Below are 18,813 nucleotides of genomic sequence, written 5' to 3'. Positions count from 1 at the left end.
TCCATATCTATGATTCTGTTCCCATTCCAATTGTTTGCTTAGGGTTTTTTTGTATTTTTGTGTTTTTTTATGTTCAATTGTTGACAGTTGTGAGTTTCTTGACTTTTTAATGTTCATGGCTGATCATCTTCTATTTCTTAGAAATGTCCCTTTAACATTTCCTATAATAAGTGCTTGGTGATGGTGAACTTTTTTACCTTATCTGAGAAGCACTTTATCTGCCCTCCCATTCTAAATGATAGCTTTGCTGGATAGAGTAATCTTGGATGTAAGTCCTCACTTTCATTACTTTGAATACTTTTTGCCAGCCCCTTCTTGCCTGCAAGGTTTCTTTAGAGAAATCAGCTGATAGCCTAATGGAAACTCCTTTGTAGGTAACTCTGCTTTTCTCCTGCTGTTTTTAAGATTCCCTCTTTATCTTCAAACTTTATATTAATTATGATGTGTCTTTGGTGTGGTCCTCTTTGGGTCCAACTTGTTTGGGACTCTCTGTGCTTCCTGGACTTGTATGTCTATTTCCTTTGCCAAATTAGGGAAGTTTTCTTTCATTATTTTTTCAAGTAAGTTTTCAATTTCTTGCTCTTCCTCTTCTTCTGGCATCCCTATGATTTGGCTCTTGGCACATTTGGAGATGTCCCAGAGATTCCTAAGTCTATCCTTGCTTTTTTTTTAGTTCTTGTTTCTTCTTTTTGTTCTGGTTTAATGTTTTTCTTCCTTATGTTCCAAATTGTTAATTTGAATCCTGGCTTCCTCCCCTTCACTGTTGGTTCCCTGTGGATTTTTCTTTATTTCACTTAGTGTAGCCTTCATATCTTCCTTTATGTTGTTGCTGTACTCAGTGAGTTCTCTGAGCATCCTGATCACCAGTGTTTTGAACTCTGCATCTGATAGTCTGGCTACCTCCGTTTCATTTAGTTCTTTTTCTGGGATTTTGTTCTGTTCTTTCATTTGGACCATATTTCTTTGTCTTCTCACTTTGGCACCCTCCCTGTGTTTGTTTCTCTGCATTATTAGGTAGAGCTGCTCTGACTCCCTGTCTTAGTAGTGTGGCCTATTGTAGAAAAGGCACCTGTAAATTGTGTGGGGCAGAGCCTCAGGTAATTGCAAGGGCAGGGCAACCGTTTCACCGCTTTGTGGCTCTGTTGGGGGAGGAAGGAGGACTCAGAGAGGGGACAATGCTGCTGCCTGGCTTCTGGAGGTTTGTCCAGCACTCGCCCCATTTCCAGCCACTTCAACCACTTTCCGTATGCAACTGGTGCCTCCCAGCTGCTACCCTAGTGGTGAAACCCAGAGTGGGTGGGTTTCTGTACATTCTAAATCTCTGCAGGCCCTTTAAGCAACTAAAATACAGCAGTTTCTTCCGCCACCCCAACCCCCACCCCCCACCCCCGGTTTTTACAGCCAGAAGTAATGGGAATTTATTTTCCTGGTGCTGGGACCCTGGGCTGTGCAGTCTGGCCTGGGGCTGGATCACTCACTCCCGAAGTGTCCCTTCTGATTTTTATCTACCATACGTGAATGTGGGACTGTCATTCCGCCACATCATCTCCGTCCATCTCTGCAACTCTGCTCCCCCTATCCACCTGGATGAATGTGGCTTCTTTAAATCCTTGGCTGTTGGACTTCCATACAGCTCTATTTTCTAACAGTTCTGGGTATTATTAGTTTTGAGATCTGATTGCAATTCTTTCTATGGTTGCGCAAGGAGGCAAAGCATGTCCACCTATTACTCCATCTTGACTGGAGGTCCTAATTTAATTTATAATGATGTTATAATAATGAAGCCACCTGGGTCAAACTAGCTGTGCATCTATGATCTTACTTTCCTCCTGCAACTGAGAGAACTCTATGCTCCTGGCCTCATCTGGTGGGCGTGGCCTCATCTGACAGAGGAAAAGCAAAGACAAGCAGAAGGGCTTTAAGCCCATCCCTCTGAGGCGGGACGGGAATGCAGGGGCTCCAAGTGAGTCTCTGCCAGGACCTTGGGTGCACTTTCCTTCAGTGCCTCTGGTCTGGCTTGTGTGGGTGGGCCAGGCAGGCACCGGAGCTTACCTGAGAGGAGGCACTGACTGACGAGGACCCGGCCTTCAGCCAACTGGCTGGCTCTCACCAGCCACTACTTCCCCCCCAAAAGGCAGATGTTCTGATCACAGTAAAGTCACCAAAATAAAACCTCACAGCATCCTGACTTGTTTTCCCGCTGGGGCTGACAAAAGGGTACTACTGACACCTCTGTGGACCTGGTGTGTGTATCCACCCTTCTTGACCTTGTAGTGAACGCGGGGTTTGGTGGATGAGTCTGGGGAAGCAAAGTTCCCAAGCCCCCTCTGCTGGGCTTGAAAGTCCCAGGGGGCCCAAAGCGGGGCCTGATGGTGCTAAAACTTGTGTGAGGCTACTGCTGCTGCTGCTTTGGAAAGGGACAGGGACAGGAGCAGCAGCAGCACCAAGGTCGTAACTTGTCACCAAAGTTTGGTGATCAGTGACTGGAATTACGGGGGTGGGCAAAAGTAGGTTTACAGTTGTAATACTCTAATGAATAATGAATAATAACACAAACTCTATGACTCACTCACAACTTTAAACCTACTTTTTCCACACTCCGTATTAAGCAAGAAAGACTTTCCTGTGTTAAGTAAAGAATGGTGGCCAATCAAGGAATCAATGAACAAGTGAGCACCCCGGATTATTCAGGGGTGCGCTGACCTGTGCAGCCCACTGCACCATGACACACAGCCCCCTTAGACCCAGTGCCTTCCGACCACCACCCAAATGACCACCTTTCTCTGGAATCTGCCGCGCCACTCCTGGCTCTGTTTGACTGCCTTGAGCTCCGTGTGGCAGAAGTCCTATGACATTCACTGCTGATCCAAAGAGTCACGCTGTCTTCTAGTGACACTTCTCCCCAAAGTGGGCCATGAGGGAAACACACTGCTGTCCTAATTAGACCACCCTCTGCCTGGCATCGGGCCCCCAGCCTGTGGTCCCTCACTGAGGAAGAGGATTCCATCCTGTGTGGGAACGTGACTTCCCAGCTCCAGGGTGTGGAACCCAGGAGACGAAAGGGACGGGAGGTTATAGCTCCTGTCTGTGGGGACTATCTCTGGCACTCCCTGACTGGCAAAGACGAACACCCCCAAACTTACAGGTGTTGAAATTAAGGCAGGGTGGCATGCAACTTGCCTGTGGTGACAAAGGAGGGGACCCGAGCCTGCTGCTCCTTCCACCGGGCTCCACCGCCCAGTCGCCTCCTCTCGCACCACCTCACAAGGCACTGCTGGCAGGAGACGTGGGCAGGACCCCACACCCATAGGTGCCAACACTTTCTAGGGGCTCCTTCTCCCTCCCTATAAAATGGCTAAACAATCCCTGATGGTCACAGGGCCCCTCTCTTCTGAGATCAAAGCCCTTGTAGACTCTCCCATTAAGTTACATCAGTGATTTTCAACCTGTCAATTCACGGCACACATAAACGAATTACTAAATTCTGCAGCACCCCCCCAAAATATACTTTTTATACAAAAAAATAGGTATAACTTTGATTCATTCACACCAGACGGCCACTGTTGTGTTAGCTGTTGTCATTCTTTTATTTGACAATCTAAGGGAAGAGGGGTCAGTGCCCCTGACTAAATAGTCAGGTACTGCATGTTTTGTTTTGTTTTGTTTTTCTGGACAGAGAGAAAAGGACATCAATTTGTTGTCCGCTTATTTACGCATTCATTGGTTGCTTCTTGTATGTGCCCTGACCAGGGATTGAACTTGCAACCTTGCTGTATCGGGGCAGTGCTTTAACCAACTGAGCTACCCAGCTAGGGCCGGGTATCGCATGTTTTCAAGATTCTGGGGCACAGCAGAGTGCCTCTCGATGCAGCACACCAGTTGAAAATCACTGGCTTGCATAACCACCCTAGTAAGCAGAGTGAACACAAGGCTTAATCTCCCCTATTTCAGGGATGAAAGGAAGCTCAGAGAGAAATGGTGAAAGTATTGCCAAGTATTGTGAAAGGTCTGACAAGCTGTTTGGTATTTACATTTCACAAGCACCTCTGCCTACCTGCTCCAGCACCCCTCACCCTCACGGGGAAGTCAGGAGGATAGTTTAAGATGCCAAGATTGCAGGCCTGTAAGCCCCAGGCCCCTGGGCCCCCGCCAGCAACCCTACCCAGGCCCACTGACAACATCTCAAACCCCGACAGGCAAATGCCTGTCCTGTGAGTAACACCAGCCCCTGGAAGCTATAGGTGCCTTTCTTCCAGAAGTCAGAGCAACCAGGGAGGCCGAAAGCAGCAAACACTTCTCTGCATCCTTACTTTGGAAAAGGAGAAAGGAACAGGACAATATTTTGCCCAAGGCCCCTACTGCTGGCAGCGTTCTGCCTCCCAGTCACCCAACGTGGCAGAAAAACCCAACCAGTGCTACTCAAAGTGGCCACAACCTCCAGGGAGGTCACCACTCAGAGAACTGGGGGTTACCGGGCAGCCATGTGGGGGCCCAGAGGCCATGAGCTTTTGTGTCTGGAGGGCCTGACAAGTCCAGTCACCTCACCCCACCCCACCCCAGCACCGGGGCCTGACCAGGAACCCCCTCCACTTACCCAGGAAGATACTGGGTACTCGGGGGTGGGGCAGCATCTGAAGTCTGCTATTTGGAAGGAGGGCACAGGAAAGAAGGGTGAGATGAGAAGACAAAGGGAAGGAAATGGCGTGTTCACCTCTGTACTCCCAGTGGCACGCAGAGAGCCCCCACCACCTCTGCAGAAGAACGGACAGAGGCAGGGTGGGAGGGAACCAGTCGGCCAGCTGGTACACGCATCATCTGTGACGTGAGGATGTGAGAACAGGGCTTCTTCCACTTTCCACACCTCACTCCTTTCTTCATGGTTTTACTGATAAACACATTGTGTATTCATTCACGTAGTAATGAATAAACTACATGCCAAGTACCATATAAGAACCCAGAGAAAGGGAGGAAGGGTAAGTGGGGGCAGAGGGGTGTAAATAAGTATTTATTGAGTTCTTACTACATGCCAGACACAGCCTTAAAATATAAAAACTGAAGCTAATTCTCCAGGACCTCAGTTTCGTTTCAGAAAGCAAAACAGTACCCACCGGATGGTGGTGAGAGGGAGGGTAACAGGGGTGGGGACCAGTGGAGTAAGAAGTGGGAAGGTGGACAGCTTGAGGAGTGGGTGTGCCAGCAGCCCCCAAGGCCTCACCAAAGGGGATGCTTGTACTGGGATGGGAGCCCAAGCAGGGAGGGCAGACAACAGCAGGGCCCTCGTGGGAGCCACGGATGGGAGGAGAAGGCTGGTGAGGGAGGCAGGTGGCTGCAAAGCGTGCACAGGTACAGCCAAGACAACACCTCCTTTGGGAATGACACCATGAACTCCAAGGAGACCAGTCAGGGAACAAGGTGGACAGGGAAGGAAGGGGCTAACCTGTGTCCCCTCCGTCATGAGGGGACAACGTTGTGTAGTCCTTGATACCAAGCCCTGAGAGGGGGAAAAAGGATTTCTTTTCTTTCTCTTTCTTTTTCCTTTTTGCTTTGTTTGGTTTGGTTTTGTCTCCTCTGCAGCTTTCACGTCCGTCAGAGATCACGGAAGTCACGAACCCTGCACGCAGAAGGACGAGGCAGATGCAGGAGGCCAAGCCTCTGGGAGGGGAGCGTCTCCCTCTGCAAAGCATGGGCTCCGGCAGAGCTCATGCACCTCCTGCGGGTAGGAGGGCTGGTCTCCAAAGGAAGCTCGAAATCCAGACCCATGTGCCATCTCCCCATTTTTAAATTCCAGTAGGCAATTCAAAGTGGTCAAAAACTGGGTGGCCTGTGGTTTAAACCCGAAATCAACATATCCTCCAAGAGAGACAGCTGCCAAGAGAACAGATTCCACAGAAAGGGGGAGGGCAGAGGGGCCAGGTGACACATTACAGGAGCCCTGCATTCCACAGCTGTACCCCTGGGCCTTTGCAACCCACACACTGAAAACCGAAGTTTCTGGCCACTGGCCCTTGCTGCTGGCATCTCTGGATCTCAACTTCTTTCCACTACTTCGCATCTTGACTGAATCAATCTCACATGCCTTGAACACAGGGAATGTGATCTAGCGGAAGATGAGGCTCAAAGGAGAGGACATGGTACCCTAGTGGATTTAGGCCAGAGGCAGTATCCTTTCTTGCCCTGGGGAGGAAGGGGGCAGTGGCTGCAGAATGTCTACGTAAGGCTGGCGAGGGCTCAAACTCAGGCAGCCTTCCAGACCCAGCCATAATGGGGCTTGGGGGGACAGCAATGTATTGATGGATCAATCTTGCTCAATGAGGATCTTTGCCAGAGTTGTTCAGCTCAAAAACTCAAAAACAAACAGCTTCAACTGTTACCAGGTCCTTTAAAGAATAAATTCAGGGGTGGGGGGGGGATAAAAAACGAAAGCAAAACGTCGCATTTTCTAAGTGCAAGGTGCTCAGATCAGAGTAGGGTGTGCCAGTCCTAGAGATGGTTTGTGCTGCCCCTCACCTCAAAACAGTTAAAGCCCGCTCTCCCCCCACAGAATGCAGAGGGAACAAGCACAGAATGTGGGAACAGATGCTCTGGCTTCGCGCTTCGGCTCCACAGCGATTTAGCTGTGTAGCCTTGATCAAGTCCCTTAGGCTCAGTTTCCTTTTCTAGCACACGGGCACTCTGAGGACAATGCCACGTGGGGCCTGCGTGCCTCCGTGCCTCCGATTGAGCAGGGCTGTGCAGGCTCCCGGGCACTGAACAAGCATTACTAATTCTGCTTCTTGGGGGCAATCTTAGGGGCGACTCCTGGCACCCCTGGGGCTCAATGCTGAGTCAAGCAAAACGACCGCAGTTAATGAATCCTAACACGGAACTGCCGCTGGGCTGGCACTGCCGCCTTCTCTGGCTCCACTCCCCTCCTCACTGTGACCAGACACCACGACCTTGCCAGCTACTTCCAAGCCTGAAATCGCCCTGCAAGGGGAGTTATAAAGGCCTTGGGGTTCCTTGCAAATTCCCCACATCTACCTATGGTGGCATAGGAAAGTTGTTACCATAGCAACCTGCACAATTCAATCCCAGGGTGTTATAATCCTGGCCCCATCCCACTCCTCATGTCAAAGAATACCTGTGGCTGCGGGAGCAAACTTTCTAATCCTGCTTCTTAATGAGGACACACTGGTTGATTCGATCTATTTTTTTTCTTCTTCCAAAATGATTCCAGCCACAGAGCCAAGTATCAGGCTGTTGAGTCACCTGACTTCACACTGGAGGCGGTAACAAATCAAACATATGCGAGTCTCACGTGGCCCACAACACCACGGAATTCACCCACCCTGCAGTTCTGAAAGGCTGGCATGCAAGCCCCAGAAGGGAGGCCTTTCCAGTGTTCAGTCTTTCGGAGGAACTTCTGGAGTTGGGGTTAGGACCCCTCCCACCCCCAATGCTAAGTGGTTAAGACAGCAGGAAAGGTATGAGTTCAGGGCTTTAGAGACAAAAGGCCCCAGATTTAACCCCAGCCTGACCTTTTCCTAGCTACTTAACCCTGGGCAAATTATTCAGTCTTTCTGCCCTGGCCGGGCGGCTCAGTTGGTTAGAGCGTCGTCCTGCTCACCAAGAGGTGGTGGGTTTGATTCCCAGTCAGGGTACTTACCTAGGTTGTGGGTTCAATCCCCAGTCAGGGAGCATACGGGAGGCAACTGACAGATGTTCTCTCTCACATCGATGTTTTTTTTTTCTCTCTCTCCCCTTTCCTTTCTCTCCAAAATCAATAACCATATCCTCGAGTGAGGATTTTTAAAAAATTATTCAGCTTTTCTTATTCTGCTTCTTATTGGTAAAATGGGGCTAATCCTACCAAAATCATCGGTTGCTGTAAGAATTTAATGAGAATTAAATGAGAGTCTCTGGAGGCGCTAGGAAAAGCACCAAGCAGGTGCTAGGTAGCATTAATTCACATGCACTCACACCTCTCACACTTTATTGTGTAAAACGCTGCCTGACAACCTTTCTGGGCACCATCTGGGAGGGCTCTTCAGGTCCCAGAGGGTTGCCAAGGGAACACAGGTCCCCAAATGTAAGTGTGCCCATCCGTCTCCGGGGCACGGTACAATCTCTCAGGACAAGGCTTCTGAAGGAAATGTCATCTGCACGTAAATATTTACAGAACCAGCAGAATGCTCCTGGTGTCCACTGAATAAGTCCAACTGGCCCCTCTTTCCCAGAGGCAGGCCCCCAAGTGAGAACTCAGGAATGATGAGCCCCATTACCATACCAAGTGGGAGGGACGCTCTCATCTAATTTTTCTCCACCTGCACCACGTTCCCATCAGGACTCTCACTTCCAATCCCCCAGGCCATCTTGGAGGCAGAGGCCCCGCCCCCCGACCTCTGGGGGCCAATCACCAGGTTTTATCTAGTCGCTGTTACCGTCTTTTCAGTGCCCCCCATCCCTGTCCTTCCACAAACTCCAAAAGCGTCTTCCCACCTCCAGGGTCTCTTCCTTACAACCACCTGGATTAATTTTTTAAAACACTCTTGCCCACTCCCTCTGCCTTCCCTAAAGCTAGTCCTCTCTTCCCTCCCTCCTCCCCTCCCCTCCCACCTATCCCTCCAGCGGGGGCAGTCAGGACACAGTGCCAGGACATGCCACCTCCATGCTCTGTTCCCACCTGGCGTAACCACTCCTGTTGTTTTTCTAATTTTCAACTTTCTTTTTTTTTTTGAGACAGAGAGAGAGAGAAAGAAATACTGATGTGAGAGATTGGTTACCTCCCAAACACACTCTGACCAGGGATCAAACCTGCAACCTAGGCATGTGCACTGACCGGGGATCGAACCCACAACCTAGGTATATGCCCTAAACGGGAATCAATCCCACAACCTTTTTGGTGTACGGGACAGCGCTCCCAACCAACTGAGCCATCTGGCCAGGGCTCAACTTTTTTCCTGAAGGAGGACATTTTTGGCTTTTTTCAAACATTACTCATTACTCCAAAACCCTCAGTGCACAGAACAAATCAGAAGCCACCCTCTGGGCAAAGGGGTAGAGAGAGAGCCCTATTACCCTTAAGCCTCAAGAGCCCCCTGCCCCAGGCGCCTTCCCAGATGTGGTTTGAAAACCGCTGTCCTAACCCCTCACCTCTGCTGACCCCAACCCTCCCAGCCTGGCCACTGCCCCAGCCCCCACGCCACCCTCCCCTACTCCCTTTCAGCTACAATGTCTCACCCACCCAAAGGGCAGAGTGAAGAAATGCTATCTGGTACTCACAGGGCATGGGGTGGGGCAGGATGAAGTCTGCGGAGAGGGAGCAAGGAAAGCAGCACAGGTGAGCTGACACCTGGAGGGTGGGCAGGCACTTTCAGGATAGAGAAGGTGCAGGAGAGAGGACAGCAGGCGGAGGGAAGGCAGAGCAGAGGCAGGGCGGCACCGCTGGGGGCTGACTCCTCAAGGGCAGGGATGGAACTAGGCTTCACTACCTACCACACGCCCCTGCCCAAATCTCACAGCCCCACCAGTGAAACAGCAAAGATGGCCGTGACCAGAGCTCACGCGCACAGCACTTACCACGCGCAGAGCGCTGTTCTGGACACTCTCTATCTAGCAGCTCGTGTGACCCTCACAACGGACCTTCGCCACTGTATATGCCTTGGTTTTCCTCATTTGACGGACAAGAAAACTGAGCCAAAGAGAAGTTGCGGAACCTGAATTTCACCCAAGGCAGCCTGGCTTTGGAGCCCACACTCTTCACCACTGCACTGTCGCTCACCTCAGTCAAATCCATGTCCATGAAACACAGTGCCCAGCTCCAGGTACAAACTTAATCAATGGTGGTTACTGCTCCTATCTTTCAACTACACTCCTAAGGTACAGGGCCTCTTGATGTTCAGAACCTAGAATAACTCTGTCCTCAGCAAGTACCAGTGTGGCACCTACTCTCCTTTACCAGGATATCCTTACCCTCAGGACAAGGCCAAACTCCTGGGCCAGGCGCACAGGGCCCTGGTGCCCCAGATCTCCCAGTGGTACCGGGAGCAGCAACTCCTCTCCACTCCGCCCTGCAGGGGAAGCCCAGTGACTGAAGGTTCGGAGTCTAGGAAGCAGAAAGCCCTACGCTCTCAGTCCCTACTGGCTGGGGAGCGGGGGCAGGTTACGTGAGCTCTCCGTCCCTTGGTTTCTTCCACAGGGAAGGGAGTCTGTGAGAATGAAATGAGTGGTCACAATTCACACCACTGTGGGCCACTCAAACTCTCAGCCCACTCCTACCTCTGCAACTCAGGCACTTCCCACGCGGCCACTGAAGAGGAAGAACCTGAGACCCCTCCAGGGATGGCATCGGTCAACAGAGCGACAGAACTCTGGTGGCTGGATGTAACTCAGATCGACAGCATTCAGCTTCAGTCAGTGTGACGGCCAAAAACAGGTTATTTAATAAGTAGCCTGTTCTTGAAACTTCCTGACTGTAAAGCACAACCCACCCACTTGGCAAAGCCTCTTCCTTCTCAGGCCTATGGCTCTGACTTGAAAAGAAAATCACCCTCGGCTGCTTCACGCCAAACTTCTATTTGTTTCTCCTTTGTCCCAACTGTTCAGGTGACTCGGGAGGATCTCGATCTGTGGTTGTCAGTCCTCCACCCCCACCCCACACTATCTAATCTGTACACAGCAAGCTGAGCTAGCAGGTTCCAACATCCCTTTAGGAAGGATCAAGATTAAGGTCAAAGCAAAAGCACACTCAGGACAAATATCTAGGAGTCTGTAAGGAATCACTCCAGGTGTATCTGTTTAAAGTCCAGGGTGGTCACACTCACTGCTCTCACTGATGTGGGGTCATCCCAGGCCACACTATAAGGTGGGATAGCTACAGAACCCTACCCCTGCCAGCGGTGTCTCAGCCAAAACACTTCTGGGCCCACCAGAGGCAGGCCGCTGGGTTCAGGGCAATAGTGTAGCCACAGAAAACAAGAACCCAGGCCAGAAGCTCCTTGGCCTCTGCTCTCGACTTAGGCAGAACTCCATGAAGGCCATTATCTACCAGGCAAGAAAAGGTGGCAACGCCAGATGCAGCGCTGAGCTCTGGACTCGTGTTTGCCCTCACACAGGATATCTGCTCTGAGCCAACATCTCCAGAGCTGCCCTCCAGATTCTAACAGACCCCACCCCTCTGACACCCCAGTAATCACTAGGGAACAGTCGATCAACACTCTCACATCCCTGATTAAAACCTTCCATAGTCCCCAGTGCTTTGGAATGACATTCAAAATCTTGTGCTGCTTGGCTTGGCATACAAGGCCCTGGATCAGCTGACCCCAAGCCTCCCTTTTCAGACAAATCTCCCTACATTCCCCCACGGGAGGCCCACCCAACCCTGACTCTTTCTGTTCCCCCTATTCCCAGAACCAACAGCAGACTTCCAATCACTTGACAAATGTTCCACATCTACGTAATGATCGATACAATAGGGGCCTTGCCCTTAAGGAGTCCTGAGCTGTGCCACCTTCCTCTTGCCCTTTGCTCTTGCTGTTCCCTCCTCCTGGAATTTCCTTCCTATGCCTTCTCCAGCTTAAAAATGCCTGCCCATCCTTCAAATGTTAGCTCCTCTGGGAAGTGTTCCTTGCTTCTCCCAAAGAATTAATTCATCCTGCCCTCCATGGTCATGGTGCTCTGTAAGTATCACACAGCATTTACTACGTAAGAATCAACATCTTTACCCAGCAAGAATATGAGCTCACCAAGGGCACAGCCCATGTCTCACTCATGTCTGCATTCCGGCACCCGGGTCCATGCTTAGCACATACAAGGCACTCAGTGACTGCTAACTAGACAGGGGCTTTCACTTTTGGCAAACACAGAGGAAGAGACCAGACTTACTCCCCTGCCTCAAACAACTGCGAACCAGACAAATTAATGAAACAACAGTTGTCAGACAATGAATCAGGCAGTGCACGGGGAATTCCTGAGCGAGGAAAACAAACAAGGTAAGTCCGACAACTGCCCTAACTCACTGCCTAGAGAAAGTTTCCAAGCCGTGGCACAGGGAGGGGGAATCCAGGCAGAGCCCAACAGTCTCCTCAAGCTGGGGAGAGGAAGCTGGGAGTCCAGGGAAGCTACGGGAGCTAGAGTTTGCAGGGCAGAAAAGAGAGAGCTGCACAAAGAGAGAGCTCTAGAAATGTGCAGAGGGCCCCCTCCAGTTTTCAGCTGAGTACAGGGAGTAATCACCAGAATTAGAGGTAACAATCCTTAGACCTCAAATTGAGCCAAAAACAATTTGTGTTGCCATCAGCCAGAGTGGGGAAACCTCATAATTCACGAGACATAATAAAGCACCGAAGAGGGTACTGCCCTGGTAGTGCAAAAAACTGACTCTGGTCTAAAGGCTGCTTTGATCGCAGCTAACAAAACGTAAAGGATCGAACTGTTTCCAAGTAACTTAGAAGTGTCCCAAAACAATGCCAAGAATAATCACAGAAATATAAAATTATCCAACACCCAACAGGGTAAATTTGCAACATGTGACACGCAGTCAAAAACTAGCAAAGCAGCAATAAAAATGATCCATAATGAGGGGGGGTGGAAATCAATCAATAGAAACAGACTCAGAAATATGGATAACAGAATTAGCAGGCAAGGACATTAACATGGTTATTACAACCATATTCCGTATCTTCAAGAAGCTAAAGGGAAGATGGAGCATGTTAAAGAGACATGGAAAATGTAAAAAAAAAAAAAAATCAAACTTCTAGATATGGAAACTACAATGTCTCAGATAAAAAGTCTATCAAATGGAACCAACAGCAGTTTAGACACAGCAGAAGAAGAGGTCAGGGAACTTGCAGAAACAGCAATAAAACTATGCGAAACAAACCACAAAGAGAAGAATATTCAGGGAATACATGAGGAGCATCAGAGAGCTGTGGAACAACTTTAAGCATCCTAATAGACATGTAACTGGGGTCATCAAGGAAAAAGAAATGAGAATAGAGAAAACATCTGAAGAATTTACTATCTGAAAATTTTCCAAAATTTCATGAAGGCTAAAAACCCACAGATCCAAAAACCTCAATTAACCTAAGCACAAGAAACATGAAGAAAACCAGGTACCCATACCAAGGTACAACATAATTAAAGTGTTTAAAACCAGTGATAAAAAGAAAAGCAGCCAGAAGAGAAAAACATACATTATGAGCAGAACAAAAAAATAAGAATGACAGCAAATTACTCACATGAAACAATGCAAGCCAGAAGACATTGCAACCGCGTCTTTAAATACAGAAAGAAAAATAATAAATCTAGAATTCTACACCCAGAGAAAATACCTTCTGAAAACAAAGGCAAAAAAATAAGACTTTCTCAGACATCCAAAAGATGAAAAAACGCATCCCCAACAGACCAGCGCTACAAGCAACATTACATGAAGCCCTCAAGGCGGAAGGACCACGAAACAAACTGGAAATCTGGATTTATAGAGGGATGAAGAGCACTGGAGATGATAAACATGTAAGTAAATATAAAAGAGCTTTTCTCTCTCATCTCTTTACAAAATAATTGACTGTTTACAGCAAAAATAATAACAATGTACTGTGGGATTTATAACAATATAGAAGTGAAATTGTGACAATAACATTATTAAGGCCAAGAGGGGGTACATGAAAGTATACTATTGTGAGATTCTCGTGCTGAATGTGAAGTGGCACAATACCACTTATTGGTGAACTGCGACAAGTTCAAGATGCATGCCATGAATCTTAAAGCAACCACAAAAAAGCGTGACAGCGAATAAACTAATAAAGAAAACAAAATGTAATCATAAAAGTGACTCCATCCCAAAGCGGTCAGGAAGAAAAGGAAAATGGGAGGAAAGAACATGGAACAGATTGAAAAAAAAAATAGCAAGATGAAAGAGTTAAACCCCACTATACTAATAATCATATTACATCTAAATGGTCTAAACATCCCAATTAAAAGGAAGAGATTGTAAAACTGGATTTTACAAAATGCAAAACCCATCTATACGCTACCTACAAAAGACCCTTTTTAAATACAAAGACACACTAGTTTAAAAGTAAAAGTATCGTGCTAACACTAATTTTTAAAATTCCCATCACTTTAATTGTGGTAAAACACACATAAATTTACCATCTTAAGCGTTTTTAAGGGTACAGCTCAGTGGCATTAAGCACATTCCCACTGTCGCACGACCATCAGCACCCTCCACCTACAGAACGTTTTCATCATCTCCGACCGGAAGTCCGTCCCACTAGCGCCCCGTCCCTCCGCCCCGCAGGGCCTGGAAACCTCCACTCCTCTTCTGCCTCTGTCGCTGTAACCATCCCAGGAGCCTCCCATAAGAGAGTCCGTGTACTGTTTCTCCTTTAGTGACTGGCTCGTTTCCCTTATTTCTTCAAGCTTCGTCCATGTTGTAGCACATGTCAGAATTCCCTTCCTTTTTAAAGCTGAGGAATAGTCTATGGTGGGTATCTACACACTCATCTGTCAAGACACACTTGGGCAGCTTCTGCCGTTTGGCTACTGTGAGTAATGCTGCCGTGAACATTGGTGCCCGAATATGTTTGAGTCTCTGCTTATACCTCTTTAGGCCGTACACCCACAAATGGAACTGCTGGATCATACAGCAGTTCTACACTTAATTTTTTGAGGAATTCCATACTGTTTTCATAGCAGCTGCATATATCACATTCCTACCAGCAACAAAGAAGTGTTCCAATTTCCCCACAACTTTGCCAACACTTCTAATTTTTTTGATACCAACCATCCTAATGGTGGAAGTGGTACCTCACTGTCGTTTTGAGTTGCATTTCCCCGATGACTAGTGATGCTGCATGTCTCCACGTGCTTATTGGCCATCTGTATGTCTTCTTTGGAGAGATGTCTAGTCAAGTCCCTTGCCCATTTCAATCAAGTTGCTTTTACGTTGTTGAGCTGTAGGAGTTCTTTATATATTCTGGATATTAATCCACTAACACTAATTTTTTTAAACGTGAATTGACTATATTAAAATGAGACAAAGTAGATTTCAGAGCAAAAAAAACAAAAACAAAAACCCATTACCAGGGATTAAAAGGGTTATTTCATGATAAAGGAGGTCCATTTATCAAAGGAACATAACATTCCAAAATTTTTATACCCTTAATAACAGAGATTCAAAGCACAGGAAGCAAAATATGATAAAACTACATGGAGAAATAGACAAATCCTCAATTATAGTTACATTTCAATGCCCCTCTTTCAATAACTGATAGAACAAGTGGAAAGAAAAGGAGTAAGGACACAGAAGACTTCTGACATCACTACCAACCAACTTGATGTGATATTTACAGAACGCTCCCCTCAATGGCAACAGAAAATGCATTCCTCACAAGTGCTCATAGAACATTTATGAAAGTAGACCATATCCTGGGCCATAAAATAAGTCTCAGTCAGTCGAAACAATTCAAATCATGTAAAATACATCCTCTGTTTACAAAGAAATTAAATTGGAAACAGTATTTACTGTACAGAAAGAGGATAAACACTATAATGTTGTCTTTGACTCTTGCTACTCGTAACCCTGCTGAAGAGGGAGCAGATAAATTAGCAGTGGGACTAAAAGTACTTACATGTCCTCCATGCTATGTATACCTGACCTGGGATACTTGTTTACCATACATGGGTGAGTCTCTGCTTCTCTCTCCTCTCCTTTCCAGCCCATCCTAGGCCCCAGGGGGCCCGCTCCACCAGCCCCAAATAAATCATGACAAACCTGTTTGGTGTTTGCCCAAGTCTGTCACAAACTTGTGAAAGGGAAAAGCTTGTGAGTGGTGAAAGAAGTACCATGGAGGAAGCACCTGTGAAGCAACTAGGCCTTTACAGCTCCCAAAGCCTCAGAGACTGCTGCTACTACGGAGATCTCTGTGATAAGAGACAACTTTCCGGGAACAAGTCAGAATCTTCCGAGAACTCCAGACCCTAAGCAGAAACTAAGAGTATTTCCAAACAACAGAGATTCAATCAGATTAAAACAAAGTCTTCAAAGACCTGATTAGGCCAGTCTGGAAAAACCCTACTAGTACTGGCCAGCAGTGTCCAAAGATGATTCACATGGCTAGTTACACCCATGCCCTTTTAGGATTTAGGTCAGATTAGCCAATTTCGAGGCATGAGGAAAAAGAAAACACGATTCCCTAGGAAAAATATCACTTCCAAGCTCAGCATATCTGCACTTCTGCAGGTAATGTGCTTCCCAAACCTTCCTTATCATGTCAGAATCACCCAGTATCTATGTTAAAATTACACATTCCTGGGACCCCCACCAGAGAGTCTGAGCAAGAATCTCCATATGTGTGGCTCTGGATTTTTAATAAGCATCACAGATGATTCTTAAGGTCCAGCAAGTACACATTACCTTTGAAATGAGAGTAACAGGTTAAAAATTCCAACTCAGCTGTTTACAGGCTGTGTGACCCCAGCCAATTCATCTACCATCTTTCGAACTCACTTTCCATCTGTTAAATGGGACCAGCACCTACCCTGCAGTGTTCTCAGAGTTCAGTATGTTCACAAAGCCCTCTGAACAGTGCCGAGAGCATGCACAGCCAGGCAAGAAATCGGTTACTGCTACCTAAAATACCGCCACCAGTAGCTGCCGAGACGAATAAATAAATCTACAATAAAAATGTTTTACCTGATGGAAATGACAAAGGCACCAAACCACACTTCCAAGATAATATAGGGAAAAAAGCTTTTCTGGGCACTACGACCGAAAAGAACAAAGACTCTCACTTCAGTGTCCAGTATTTTGCCCCAAGTCCTCACTCCCATCCAGAATCAGCCAAAAAAAAAGGCTTTCCATCCCAAATCCTCGGTCACCATCACCTCCAGCTCAAGGGCTGACAGTCGCAGACCTGAGAGCCAGGTGGCAGCATCGTGGGTCTCAGTAGGAACCAGTAGGAAAGAAGACTCTTGCATAAAAGGCAGGGAGCCCGATCTACAGGGCGGCAAAGGCCTGAGTCAGCAACGGGATTTCTGGGATCCTGCTGGAGCAAAGGAAGTGACTCTGAAGTTTCCAGAGCTAAAGGTGGGCATTGCTCAGACGAGTGAGTCCAGACCCGGCGTGGCTGAGAAAGCACTGACCTGTCTTAGGGGCTGAGACCCTGAAGTACAGCGTGAACTCCGCCAGTAACGCACAACATAGCCCCAGGTCACTTCTCCCCTCACCCAGAAAGTGGGAAATCGGCACCCCACTGGCTGTGGGGGCGGAAACGTGGGGGAACCAGGCACCTGCTGGAGAGACACAGAGGGTCCTGACTTCCGATTTTTCGACTTTATGATGGTGCAATAGTGATACGCATAATAAACTGAGATATTCGACAGTTTACTATAAAATAGGCTTTGTGTTAAATGATCGTGCCCAACTGTAGGCTCATGTCTAAGAGCTCTGAGCTCATTTAAGGTAGGCTAGTCTATAAGGTACAACATTCAGAAAGGTAGGTGTACTAAATGCATTCTGAATTACTTTCAATTTATCATGGGTTTATCAGAACTCAAGCCTGTTGTAAGTCAAGGAGTCTATTTATGTGTTTACGGTATGCCTAGACATACACCACACACACACCGCCCTTTGTACCCAGGAAGTACCAGGCCCATGCTGGACACAGACACACATGCACACACCAATGCCCTTGGTCCCCAGCAAGGCCAGGATCAGGACTGGTCGGTGATGCTGGGCAGTCCGAGGCTGGGTCCAGGAAAAAGTATAAGAACAGAGTCCAGGCTTAAAGCCCATGCTGTCACTGCCCTGGAGAAACGGCACAAGTCAGGGAGTCGAAGACCAGAGTGCCCCTCCGACCCCACTCTGCCACCACCTCCCGCGAGTCCTCTGCCGGTTCGACCCCACTCTCGGGCCTGCTTCCCCATCTGTACAATGGGCAAACTGGCTCTAACGTCACCAGAACTGTGACCGGCAAAACGCTCAAACAGGGAGTGGAGGGTGAAGCGTGGTGGTGAGATGGGCGGGGCCGGAGGCGCGACCTGCGGGGTTCGCCGGGGCAGCGCCTCGCGCCCTCCCCTCACTGCCTCCCTCCCACTGCGAGGGGCCGGGGATCCAGACCTCGGCGGCAGTCACGCGCCCCTCGTGCCCAATCACCGGCCTCTACCAGAGTGAGGCGGGAAGGAGGGGGCGCGCCGACGGCCATTGCAGCGCCACCCCCGTCCCGGCCCTTGCCCCTCCCCGGGTCTCACTCACCTGCCCCGGCCGCCGCCAGCTGCCACAGCTGCCGCGGGTAAACCACAGCCCACGCCCACACTTCCGGGGTCCGCAAGGCCCTCCTGCCGGATGTGACTCCCCTCCAACGTCCGGGTCTGGGAGCGGGGCCCACACCGCTCGTCCCGCTACCGCGTTGGGCACCTCACGTTCCTCTGAGTCACCACACTGGCCCCCCTTACCAGACACACTCTCGGGCACGAGGGACCACACCCACGGGAAGGCCCACGGGACCCCGCCAGGATGGCGGACGCCCCGCCCCTCCCCCTCAGGCCTTTGGCCCCACCCCCAGGAGGGAACACCGCCCGGGAGGTGGAGACCAGGTCCCCTTGGGCGAGTGCGCCTGCGCAGATCTTCCGCCTGCTTTCGGTTGGGTAGGCGAGGGGTTGCAGTTTTACAGGGCTCAGCTTGGGGGAGGTTCCTCGAAGCAGCGCAAAAGGCGCCCCGAGGGAAAAACTAATAGAATGCCAGCACGCAGAGGGCGCCCTAGATGACCTGAGCTCGGACTGCGGAATCCCCACGCTAACCAAATACTCAGTTTCCTGACGCCGTGGCTCCAAGAC

The 18,813-nt window shown here is 49.0% G+C and overlaps 1 protein-coding gene across 5 annotated transcripts in view; it reads right to left on the bottom strand.

The window, feature by feature from the left end:
* The window catches only part of VPS37C (VPS37C subunit of ESCRT-I), a 29,150-nt gene extending 10,627 nt beyond the window's left edge, over positions 1-18,523 (bottom strand). Inside the window, exon 1 of one of the 5 annotated variants that reach the window (XM_024574046.4) lies at positions 18,233-18,523. The gene's annotated coding sequence lies outside the window, so the exon portion shown is untranslated. Of the gene's footprint in view, positions 1-9,558; positions 10,190-10,257; positions 13,960-17,121; positions 17,618-17,661; positions 17,684-18,232 lie in introns of those variants that run through there. The other 4 variants (XM_053924570.2, XM_045183356.3, XM_045183357.3 and 1 more) reach the window with 4 other exon arrangements.
* Positions 18,524-18,813: the final 290 nt, after the last annotated feature.

Source organism: Desmodus rotundus, chromosome 5 (assembly GCF_022682495.2).
Source record: "Desmodus rotundus isolate HL8 chromosome 5, HLdesRot8A.1, whole genome shotgun sequence".
NCBI classification, from domain to species: Eukaryota; Metazoa; Chordata; class Mammalia; order Chiroptera; family Phyllostomidae; genus Desmodus; species Desmodus rotundus.
Note: the sequence above shows the minus strand (reverse complement) of the source record. Positions and strands in the feature narration are given on the sequence as shown.